At 35.4% G+C, this 13,196-nt stretch overlaps 1 long non-coding RNA gene across 1 annotated transcript in view; it reads left to right on the plus strand.

The window, feature by feature from the left end:
- Window positions 1–10,287, plus strand: part of LOC309508678 — a 145,143-nt gene extending 134,856 nt beyond the window's left edge. The window contains exon 2 of the long non-coding RNA XR_014209668.1: window positions 10,060–10,287. This is a non-coding gene — a long non-coding RNA (uncharacterized lncRNA). The remainder of the gene's footprint in view (window positions 1–10,059) is intronic.
- The last annotated feature ends 2,909 nt before the right edge of the window (window positions 10,288–13,196 follow it).

A 13,196-nucleotide genomic window follows, 5' to 3' on the forward strand; every position in this document is an offset into this window, starting at 1 on the left:
ATTGCATTATAAAACCCCAATTTGCCCTCCAGGTGGGCACTCCGTCACATGAAAATTATGAATTAACCATCCAGTGAATACTTTTTAGTTTACATCCATTCACATTGAAAAATTGCCAGCAAAACTTTTACAAAACCTCAAATCAACACATAAGATTAAAAGCCTAAAGTTACAGCTAAAGTCTAATCAACCTAACCTTACCTCTAACGTTAGTTAACGTTAGCCTAAAAGTTGAGATGCTAACGGACTTTTCCCGAAGACACTAAACCATTTCTATAAAGTAAATATTCAACGGAAGCGTGTCATTTACATGAAAAGAATGTGTCAGAAACATTTTTATGTACTATTTGTGTAATGTTGGTGACTAAACTCACTAAACGTACCTGAAATTAGCGAAGACAACAGTGAGAGACGGAGTTGCTGCTTGTCGTCAGTTGAGCTCTCCCCGCCCGTTTCCATGGTAACTCAGTTCAAATCTGGTTCAAATGTAACTGGAGTGCGCGCGCCAATTAAAAGACGTAACGTAAGAAGTCACGCAGAATTTACATAAAAGAAGAATTGATGGAGGGAATTATTTGATAATCAGATAAAATATCCTGAAATGTGAGGTTAACATTATTAAGTGTATATGCTAGTGGCCATCACCAAACTGTTAAAGGGATACTTCACCGTTTTTTCATATTAAACTATGTTATTCCCTTAACTAAGACGAGTTGATACATACCTCTATCGTCTCAGTGCGTGCACTAAATCCCTCTGTCTTGCGGCGAAACTTTGTTAGCCCAGTTCATTTAATATGGGCCAAGCAGAGAAGATACCAAACACCTCCACGTTTTCCCTATTTAAATACAGTTACTCGCGAAGTGTAACTCGACCTAGGACGGTGACACAAAACAAAACGTTGCGCTTTTCTAAGCGTGTAAAATGGATAACTATTTTGTATGGCGGAATACCATAGCAAGTGCTTGTAAGCACTTCGACTTGGCGTAGTAATATCTTCACTCGTGAAAAATCCTCTCACCGGCCCCCGCTCCCTCTAGTGAAGATATTACTGCGCCAAGTCGAAGTGCTTACAAGCACTTGCTATGGTATTCCGCCATACAAAATAGTTATCCATTTTACACGCTTAGAAAAGCGCAACGTTTTGTTTTGTGTCACCGTCCTAGGTCGAGTTACACTTCGCGAGTAACTGTATTTAAATAGGGAAAACGTGGAGGTGTTTGGTATCTTCTCTGCTTGGCCCATATTAAATGAACTGGGCTAACAAAGTTTCGCCGCAAGACAGAGGGATTTAGTGCACGCACTGAGACGAGAGAGGTATGTATCAACTCGTCTTAGTTAAGGGAATAACATAGTTTAATATGAAAAAACGGTGAAGTATCCCTTTAACGGAATGAGTATATGAAGCATGAGTGTATGTTTACAAAATCATATAGGTTATAATAGGCTATGATATAATGTAATATGAATATGTAATAGCCTATAATATTATATAGCTTTATAAATGGTTAATGTGGTGTAGAAATAAAATTGCAAAAACATTTATTAAAAACTAAACATGATATAGGCTAAGGCATGAATATATTTTGTGAAATATACACAATATGTACACATATTTACAGATGTAACATGAGGAACAATTTAAAAGATGTATGTTCAATGTATTTTTGAAACAATATTTTCAAAATGTATTTCAATATATTTAACAGTGCTTCACATATGTGATAGCATATATATATATATATATATATATATATATATATATATATATATACACACATACATCTATCTATAAATTATAGGAAGGTCTGTCTGTCTGTCTGTTAACATTTTCAAACTTGACAGGTTTTTTGCTACGGGCACAAGTAAGTGCAGTGTAAAGTTTCACGTTGTTTGGATTAGAAATGCAAAAGATATTGTTAAATATATCAGTAAAAGAAGGTAATTGTTTAAACATTCTGGCATAAACACTCTGTCAGCTACTGCTACACTGTTTACTTCTGAATATTGTATTTTATTCACAGCTTTTCTCGGAGTTCACTGTGTAGCCTGCTCCCTGAATCGTGTAGTTAAATTTTCCTTGGTGCTTTCTTCCATGCATAAATAAAAATGTCACTGAACTTTTGCTGTGTAATTGTAACAATGAGCACTCAAACACACCAAAACAAAAATTATTAAAAACACACACAAAAACTGATTTTGCACAGGCAGTTTGCCATCATTTGTAGTAACCCATTCACACTGTTTGCTCAAGCGTAGCGTTTTCTCTGAGTTCACTGTGTAGCCTGCTCCCTGAATCGTCACGCTTACTCATTTGTGCATGTTAACCGAATCTGTAAGTCAGCTATGCTGTTTACTTCTGAATATTATATTTGATCAGATATTATATATATCTGAATATCATTCTGGTGCTTAACATTATCACTACTGTGTAATAGTAGCATGCTATTAACCAACAAAACATATCCTATTCAATGCGTTCACAATCTCTTTCACGGGCATCATTTGTAGTAGCCTATTCACAAACTGTTTTTACTCAAGCGTAGCATTTTCTCTGAGTTCACTGTGTAGTCTGCTCCCTGCATCGTTTAGTTCAATTTTCCACATTTATTTTATGTCATTATTTCAGGATCAGTATTTGCTTTCTACTATACACAAATAAAAATGTCACTAAACTTTTGCTGTGTAATTGTAACATTGAGCACTCAAACACACCAAAATAACAATTACTAAAAACACACACCCAAAAAATTTTTATTTTGCACAGGCATTTTGCACTAGTTAATATTAATTTATTAATAGGCTATATAGTGCTGGTTTATTGGGGTGGTGTTATAAACTACTGTGATGTTTAAAATGTTTATATGGATATATATATAGTCATTATACAAATCTAGTGATTGTAAACTGTTAAGAAGCAAACAACATGTTCCCAGAACGTTTTATGATAGCCTAAATATAACATTCAGAAAATACTAATAAAATTATAAGGATGTTCTGAGAACGTTGTTCTAAGAACGTTTTCTATCAGCGTTATGAGAACTTTCATCAATCACAAATAACATCATAAAGACGTTCCAAGAAAGTTGTTCTAAAAACGTTTTCTATCAACGTTATGAGAACTTTCATCAATCACAAATAACGCCATAAAGACATTCCAAGAACCTTGTTCTAAGAACGTTTTCTATCAACGTTATGAGAACTTCCATCAATCACAAAATAACGTCATAAAGACGTTCCAAGAACCTTGTTCTAAGAACGTTTTCTATCAACGTTACGAGAACTTCCATCAATCACAAAATAACGTCATAAAGACGTTCCAAGAACGTTGTTCTAAGAACGTTTTCTATCAACGTTACGAGAACTTCCATCAATCACAAAATAACGTCATAAAGACGTTCCAAGAATGTTGTTCTAAGAACGTTTTCTATCAACGTTATGAGAACTTCCATCAATCACAAAATAACGTCATAAAGACGTTCCAAGAATGTTGTTCTAAAAACGTTTTCTATCAACGTTATGAGAACTTTCATCAATCACAAATAATGTCATAAAGACATTCCAAGAACGTTGTTCTAAGAACGTTTTCTATCAACATTATGAGAACTTTCATCAATCACAAATAATGTCATAAAGACGTTCCAAGAATGTTGTTCTAAGAACGTTTTCTATCAACGTTATGACAACTTTCATCAATCACAAAATAACGTCATAAAGACGTTCCAAGAACGTTGTTCTAAGAACGTTTTCTATCAACATTATGAGAACTTTCATCAATCACAAATAATGTCATAAAGACGTTCCAAGAACCTTGTTCTAAGAACGTTTTCTATCAACGTTATGAGAACTTTCATCAATCACAAAATAACGTCAAAAAGACGTTCCAAGAACGTTGTTCTAAAAACGTTTTCTATCAACATTATGAGAACTTTCATCAATCACAAATAATGTCATAAAGACGTTCCAAGAACCTTGTTCTAAGAACGTTTTCTATCAACGTTATGAGAACTTTCATCAATCACAAATAATGTCATAAAGACATTCCAAGAACGTTGTTCTAAGAACGTTTTCTATCAACATTATGAGAACTTTCATCAATCACAAATAATGTCATAAAGACGTTCCAAGAACGTTGTTCTAAGAACGTTTTCTATCAACGTTATGAGAACTTCCATCAATCACAAAATAACGTCATAAAGACGTTCCAAGAATGTTGTTCTAAAAACGTTTTCTATCAACGTTATGATAACTTTCATCAATCACAAAATAACGCCATAAAGACGTTCCAAGAACCTTGTTCTAAGAACGTTTTCTATCAAAGTTATGAGAACTTTCATCAATCACAAAATAACGTCAAAAAGACGTTCCAAGAATGTTGTTCTAAAAACGTTTTCTATCAACGTTATGAGAACTTTCATCAATCACAAAATAACGTCAAAAAGACGTTCCAAGAATGTTGTTCTAAGAACGTTTTCTATCAACGTTATGAGAACTTTCATCAATCAGAAATAACGTCATAAAGACGTTCCAAGAACCTTGTTCTAAGAACGTTTTCTATCAACGTTATGAGAACTTTCATCAATCACAAATATCGTCATAAAGACGTTCCAAGAACCTTGTTCTAGGAACGTTTTCTATCAACGTTATGAGAATGTTCAGCCATCACAAATAACGTCATAAAGACGTTCCAAGAACCTTGTTCTAAGAATGTTTTCTATCAACGTTATGAGAACTTTCATCAATCACAAATAATGTCAAAAAGACAATCCAAGAACCTTGTTCTAAGAACGTTTTCTATCAACGTTATGAGAACTTTCATCAATCACAAATAACGTCAAAAAGACGTTCCAAGAACCTTGTTCTAAGAACGTTTTCTATCAACGTTATGATAACTTTCATCAATCACAAATAACGTCATAAAGACGTTCCAAAAACATTGTTCTAAGAACGTTTTCTATCAACGTTATGAGAACTTTCATCAATCACAAATAACGTCATAAAGACGTTCCAAGAACCTTGTTCTAAGAACGTTTTCTATCAACGTTATGATAACTTTCATCAATCACAAATAACGTCATAAAGACGTTCCAAGAACGTTGTTCTAAGAACGTTTTCTATCAACGTTATGAGAACTTTCATCAATCAGAAATAACGTCAAAAAGACGTTCCAAGAACCTTGTTCTAAGAACGTTTTCTATCAACGTTATGAGAACTTTCATCAATCACAAATAACGTCATAAAGACGTTCCAAGAACCTTGTTCTAAGAACGTTTTCTATCAACGTTATGAGAACTTTCATCAATCACAAATAACGTCAAAAAGACGTTCCAAGAACCTTGTTCTAAGAACGTTTTCTATCAACGTTATGAGAACTTTCATCAATCACAAATAACGTCATAAAGACGTTCCAAGAACCTTGTTCTAAGAACGTTTTCTATCAACGTTATGAGAACTTTCATCAATCACAAATAACGTCATAAAGACGTTCCAAGAACGTTGTTCTAAGAACGTTTTCTATCAACGTTATGATAACTTTCATCAATCACAAAATAACGCCATAAAGACGTTCCAAGAACCTTGTTCTAAGAACGTTTTCTATCAAAGTTATGAGAACTTTCATCAATCACAAAATAACGTCAAAAAGACGTTCCAAGAATGTTGTTCTAAAAACGTTTTCTATCAACGTTATGAGAACTTTCATCAATCACAAAATAACGTCAAAAAGACGTTCCAAGAATGTTGTTCTAAGAACGTTTTCTATCAACGTTATGAGAACTTTCATCAATCAGAAATAACGTCATAAAGACGTTCCAAGAACCTTGTTCTAAGAACGTTTTCTATCAACGTTATGAGAACTTTCATCAATCACAAATATCGTCATAAAGACGTTCCAAGAACCTTGTTCTAGGAACGTTTTCTATCAACGTTATGAGAATGTTCAGCCATCACAAATAACGTCATAAAGACGTTCCAAGAACCTTGTTCTAAGAATGTTTTCTATCAACGTTATGAGAACTTTCATCAATCACAAATAACGTCAAAAAGACAATCCAAGAACCTTGTTCTAAGAACGTTTTCTATCAACGTTATGAGAACTTTCATCAATCACAAATAACGTCAAAAAGACGTTCCAAGAACCTTGTTCTAAGAACGTTTTCTATCAACGTTATGATAACTTTCATCAATCACAAATAACGTCATAAAGACGTTCCAAAAACATTGTTCTAAGAACGTTTTCTATCAACGTTATGAGAACTTTCATCAATCACAAATAACGTCATAAAGACGTTCCAAGAACCTTGTTCTAAGAACGTTTTCTATCAACGTTATGATAACTTTCATCAATCACAAATAACGTCATAAAGACGTTCCAAGAACGTTGTTCTAAGAACGTTTTCTATCAACGTTATGAGAACTTTCATCAATCAGAAATAACGTCAAAAAGACGTTCCAAGAACCTTGTTCTAAGAACGTTTTCTATCAACGTTATGAGAACTTTCATCAATCACAAATAACGTCATAAAGACGTTCCAAGAACCTTGTTCTAAGAACGTTTTCTATCAACGTTATGAGAACTTTCATCAATCACAAATAACGTCAAAAAGACGTTCCAAGAACCTTGTTCTAAGAACGTTTTCTATCAACGTTATGAGAACTTTCATCAATCACAAATAACGTCATAAAGACGTTCCAAGAACCTTGTTCTAAGAACGTTTTCTATCAACGTTATGAGAACTTTCATCAATCACAAATAACGTCATAAAGACGTTCCAAGAACGTTGTTCTAAGAACGTTTTCTATCAACGTTATGAGAACTTTCATCTATCACAAATAACGTCATAAAGACGTTCCAAGGACGTTGTTCTAAGAACGTTTTCTATCAACGTTATGAGAACTTTCATCAATCAGAAATAACGTCAAAAAGACGTTCCAAGAACCTTGTTCTAGGAACGTTTTCTATCAACGTTATGAGAACTTTCATCAATCAGAAATAACGTCAAAAAGATGTTCCAAGAACCTTGTTCTAAGAACGTTTTCTATCAACGTTATGAGAACTTTCATCAATCACAAATAACGTCAAAAAGATGTTCCAAGAACCTTGTTCTAAGAACGTTTTCTATCAACGTTATGAGAACGTTCATTAAACACAAATAACATCATAAAGACGTTCCAAGAACCTTGTTCTAAGAACGTTTTCTAACAACGTTATGAGAACGTTCATCAATCACAAATAACGTCATAAAGACGTTCCAAGAACGTTGTTCTAAGAACGTTTTTTACTCAACGTTACAAGAACGTTAATAACGTTGTATGAACGTTCCGAAAACATTATTTTAATAACGTTTTGTGCTAACATTTACACAACTTTTAAAGAACGTTAGTGAAAGTTCTGGGAACGTTCCCTGTTAGCTGGGGGGGTCCTCCTACATTCATATGATCAAGTTGCTGTATGCGAACCCCACAGCCATGGTTTTGACAGGCAAGACTTGTTCTTCACTGTTCAACATAGCCAGAGGTTCTCGACAGGGATGCCCTCTAAGTCCGCTTCTTTTTGCACTCTCGCTAGAGCCACTGGCCCAGACAATACGCATAGATAAAGGTATCACCCCAATCACAATGTGTGGGACCAACCATCATATTTCTTTGTATGCAGATGACATCCTTCTTTTTTTAGGCAATCCACTGCAGTCCATTCCAAACATTTTAACTATCTTTGGCAGTTTTGGCGAGATTTCCGGATATAGAATAAATTGGACAAAGTCGGCACTTCTTCCACTAAATGACGCAATGAGAAACTTACCACTACCCTTGGGTATACCAGTGGTCAAACAATTTAAGTATTTAGGCATTATGATTGGTGCTTCATTGCAGTATATAATTAAGACCAACTATGAGGGCATCCTGTCAAAAATTTCTTGTAACTTGGATAATTGGTCATCACTTCCAAATTCTCTTAGATCGCGCATCTCGATTATCAAAATGAATGTACTCCCTCGAATTAACTTTGTGAGTTCTATGCTGCCCTTGCCTCCCCCTTCTCGTTTTTGGGATAAGCTACAGAGCATAATTACCAAATTTGTATGGAATGGCAAACGTCCACGTCTGAAACTTTCCACGATGCAACGAGATAGATTCGCGGGTGGACTTGCTCTTCCGAATTTTAAGCTATATCATTGGGCTTTTACACTACGTCCCCTGCTTAGCTGGTATAATGACAAAATGGATGTTTCGTGGCGTTCCTTGGAGGGAAATCTAGTTCTTCCTCTGAAGTTAGATGAAGTTTTATTTGCCAATATTCCTCCAAAAAAGTGTACGCTCCGTTTCGGTCCTTTAGTGTCACACGCTCTGTTGGTCTGGAGAGCAGCAGAAAAAGCTTGTAATATCCATTCTAATTGGAATCCCTACTCTCCTATCTTTAATAATGATGGTTTGCTAATTGGTAAGCACCCAATAAAGATTGGCCAGTGTCGACAGTGGTTCGACAAAGGAATTCACTCCTTGGGTGATTTAATGGGTGATAAAGGCCTTCACTCCTTTGAAGAACTTTCTATTCAATTTAACCTTCAGAGCTCTACCTTTTTTTTTTACTTACAGTTGAGGGCAGCCATGAAGGCTTATGGGGTTCCTTGGTTGGCTCCTCTTAAAGACCACCCTTTACTTAAAGTGTTACGTGAGATTCAGGGAACAAGAGGTTTGGTTTCTAAATTATATAATTTTTTTCTGGAAAAAATGCATCCTCCTCTGACAATAGATTCTTCATGGCGGGCAGATATTCCGGACCTTTCCCCCAGCTTTAATTGGGACAGTGTTTGGGTGATGGTAATGCATGCCTCAAGGAATCCGGATCATCAACAAATCCATTTTAATTTTATTCATAGGACTTATATGACTCCACGTAAACTCTATAGTATGAAGCTTAAACCTGATCCTAACTGCACACTGTGCCATACAGGGGAAATTGGTACCTTTTTTCACATGATTTGGGAATGCCCTGGGGTTGCTTACTTTTGGAATATGGTTAAAGAAAGTTTGTCCACTTTATTGAATGTTTCGGCCCCTTTGTCCCCATCTGTTTTTATTTTAGATGATCTTTCTGATATCCAACTTAACAAAACTCAGAAACGAGTGTTTTTAGCTGGTTTGACAGCCGCTAAGAAATTAGTAGCAACGAGATGGAAACCTCCACATTCTCTTAATAAGCAGTATTGGGTTCTCACATTTATTGATGTGGTGTATCTCGAATTGTCCACTGCACGCATTCATGGCACAAGAGAGGACACCATTAGACTCTGGGCCCAAACATTGGAAAAACTCAAGGGTTTACTGAGTTGAATTAATCCCCCCTCCCCCTCTCTGGTTTTATGGTCATTTTATTTTATTTTTATTGTTCTTGTTCATCTGGTTAATTATTATATATTTTTTTTATAAATTTTTTTTTGTATAATTTTTTTACATTTTTTTTATTTTTTATTTTTTATTATTAATCATATATTCCAACTGTCGTAGATTTCTTTCAGCCCTATTCCACTTTCTTTTTTTTTTCTTTTTTTTTTTCTAACAATTCTAATAATCTGTAGTACTTATATATTTTTGTGTATATTTTGAAGTATATTCTGTATGTTTGTTTATTTATTCATTATATATAATTTTATGTATCTTTGTTATTCCACTGATATAGTGCCCTATGTGTATGTATGTGTATTATTATTATTATGTGTATTTATTATTATTATTATATATTTTTTTATTATTATCTTAATTATTGATTTATTCATTTTTATTTATTATTATTTGCAGCTTTTTTTTTTTCATACTGGGGTAACTGCTGATTGTTTGTCTTCGATATGTCATGTTTAAACGATGTTAAAACAATAAAAATTTGATAACAAAAAAAGAAAAGCAAAATGCACCAAACATTAGGCTTTATGTTTTCACTATTATCTCATTTCATATCATCATAACGAATGGAAACATTTGAAGTAACATATGATAATCAATATATTTTTCTCTAGCATAGTTGTTACTGAAATCTTTTGGAATATTTATAGGCTGCTATAGGCTATTGTTATTATTATTTTATGCAGAACTGCGCATAGCCTATGCCTACAAGGCACAACAAACCTGGTGTTCATTATATTATATATTGTTGGAAACATTTGTGTGTGTGTGTGTGTGTGTGTGTGTGTGTGTGTGTGTGTGTGTGTGTGTGTGTGTGTGTGTGTGTGTGTGTGTGTGTATTCTGTGAATTTTAAAAAGCAATTTTAACCAGAAAAATCTAAAATTTATTCCCAAAATCGTGCAGGCCTAGTTTCTCTTGATACCAGTATGTTCACTTTTTTTCTTTTCTTTCAGGGACCAGATGCTCCACTGAGTCCTGCTGACTTCAACATTCACATGAGTCTCTGTATATGAACATGGTAAAGTGAAAATCAAACACCTTGGAAATGAAAGGTATGTACAATGTTTTTAGGAATGGCACAAAGGTCTCTGTCTTTGGATCATTGTTTTCAATGTGCTCTTTTATCATTTGTTGTGTATCTTTGGATTATGTTGTGTTGTAAATAAATCCAAACAATCTAAAAGCCATTCTTTTTAAAATCTCCTCATTCTTTGTGCAAGGTTTCTCTGAATGACAGGGCCTGATAGCTCCTAATAGGGCAGTTAGGGGAGTGTCTTTGTCTTTCTCAGGTGTTAAAGGCTTACATATTAATGAGATGATCACGCCTCTTCGCATAAGGCTTTCTCACACAAAACACGTCTTAGAAAGTTTCAATCAATATATTGTCTTATCTGAATGAGCAGTCAGGGTGATTTTCACATAGTTTTGGAGCAAATATTTTTTTTTTTGTATTTTCACAAACCATGCATAAATGTCATTATCTCAAAACTACAAACTTTTACATACATGCTGCTGATATATTATTGTAGCAGAGTTTGTGCTAAATACAGTGTAATAAGACTTTAGCCATGACAATGTCACAAGTAACAGAAATAAGCACAAATGTCAGAGCATGTCAGAACACCTCCAGGGCCAGAAAACAGCTCAGACCCCAGAGGGTTAAAGCCAATATTTAAACACAATATGCTCCCACCAGTCCTGAGATCTCTCTCACACACAATAACTGAAGCATGTGTGCAATGATGGCACTTTTCGTTCTCTCCCGCCTCATAATCATGGTGATGTTTGGCGAACTTCGCATACATCGCAGAGCTAGACTCAAGCATATTTCGCGTCCGCCCATCTATGCAAGAGAATTTAATCCTTTAAGCATGCGCGATGTTTCAGATAGTATGGCAAGTGTAAACACATGAATTGGATATGGGTTCAGAGTTGAAAGAACATGTAAACGGACGGTCAAAAAAATCGAATAAAGGTACAATACGGACACTCTGCAACGGTTTCCTCCATAGACATATTCTCCGTGTTTACTTCCTGCCCTCCATCTGAAATCGCCCCGCCTTTGCGCGTCATCATAATCACGTGACTGAAACCCAGCTATTGACAGCCTTTGCCATGACACTCAAAATTGAGCTCAGGTGCATCCTGTTTCCACTGATCGTCCTTGAGATGCTTCTACAACTTGATTGGAGTCCACCTGTAATAAATTCAGTTGATTGGACATGATTTGGAAAGGGACACACCTGTCTATATAAGGTCCCACAGTTAACAATGCATGTCAGGGCATGCAACACGGAGCGACATGCACTGAGGGGAGTTGGGCTAGCGAACCGAGAGTCATACAAGCAGATCGCCGTTCATTTTGTATTCTATTGTTTATTGATGACAACTGCCATTTCTCCGTTTTCTGACACGTTAAACGAGTTCAATTATTAACTCCGTGGTCATCACACTGGTCTTGGTGTGGTTAATAGCCTACTGCGTGGGGCTGCTTGGAACGCGGTGCATGGCGGCCAATTCAAATAATAAAAAAAATACACATACTAGATCTCGAGCAAATCGAACTGGGAATGCATCAGAGACTCTAAGAATGGAAGATACAGGTGAAGAGGAGGATGATATGGAGGTAGGATGGACACTGGTTAGAACAGAAAAGAAGGTTAATAAAAAGAGAGAAAAAGGTAAGGAGGAAAGATCGGAAAGTAGTTTGATGGCTATTGAGGAACATGAGGATGAACGAAATAGTATCAAGAGTGAATTTAGGATAATATTGAAGTTTTAATCTTGGTTTTATAAGTTTTATAAAGGAGAGGTAGGAGTTTCAGGAGTTAATCCATTTACGTTGACGTTTGAATTGAAAAAGCTGGTAGGCGAGATGGCATTCGCAAAAGTGCTACATGACGGAGCTTTAATGATAGCATGCAGGAATGAAGAGCAAAAAAATAAAGACAGTTGGAAAACAGATGATAATGAACTGCAAGATCATAGTACAGAAGTCGTGGGTGTATGGAGTCAAGTCAAGTCACCTTTTTCAAAGCAGCTTTACAGTGGTAATAGGAAATTAAAGTAATGTAGATTGTTTTGGCTTTATAGCAGCTCTAGAATAAAGATATTGTCCAGCTAAAGTTAGTTTTGATTGATTCACTTCCATTGCAATGATCATTAGTTATTAACTTAGGGGCCTAACATGACACTGTTCTAACAGAAAACTCTTAAGTTCTCTCTGTGCAAACTTTAAAAACGCGAACCTGTGAGAACGCTGATGACGTATGGATACGGCCTGGATTCGCAGTAAACTGCAGTAAACCTCAGGATAAACAGAGAGACTTATATTAGCATAGACGCCATTTTTCTTATGATGTAACAAGTACATCAGAATTTATGGGAAGTTTTCCTGGTTCCGGCTGACCTAATCTATGCAGCCTAACATTGAATTATAGAAGTTTATAATGTGTTATGTGTATGCTAGGTCAAAAAGATGTGTTTTTAGACTAGATTTGAACTGACAGAGTGTGTCTGCTTCCCGGACAATGTTAGGAAGACTGTTCCAGAGTTTTGGTGCTAGAGAGGAAAAGGATCTACCACCAGCAGTCGATTTTGATATTCTAGGTATTATCAACTGGCCGGAATTTTGAGATTGCAATAGACATGAAGGACTATAATGCATTAAGAGCTCGCTCAAGTACTGCGGAGATAAACCATTTAGTGCTTTGTAAGTAATCAGCAATATTTAAAAATGTATACGATGTTTAACCGGATCCCATAGCCAATGCAGTGTTGACAGAACGGGGCTAAT

Source organism: Leuciscus leuciscus, assembly GCF_965113295.1.
Source record: "Leuciscus leuciscus genome assembly, chromosome: 10".
Classification (NCBI taxonomy): domain Eukaryota; kingdom Metazoa; phylum Chordata; class Actinopteri; order Cypriniformes; family Leuciscidae; genus Leuciscus; species Leuciscus leuciscus.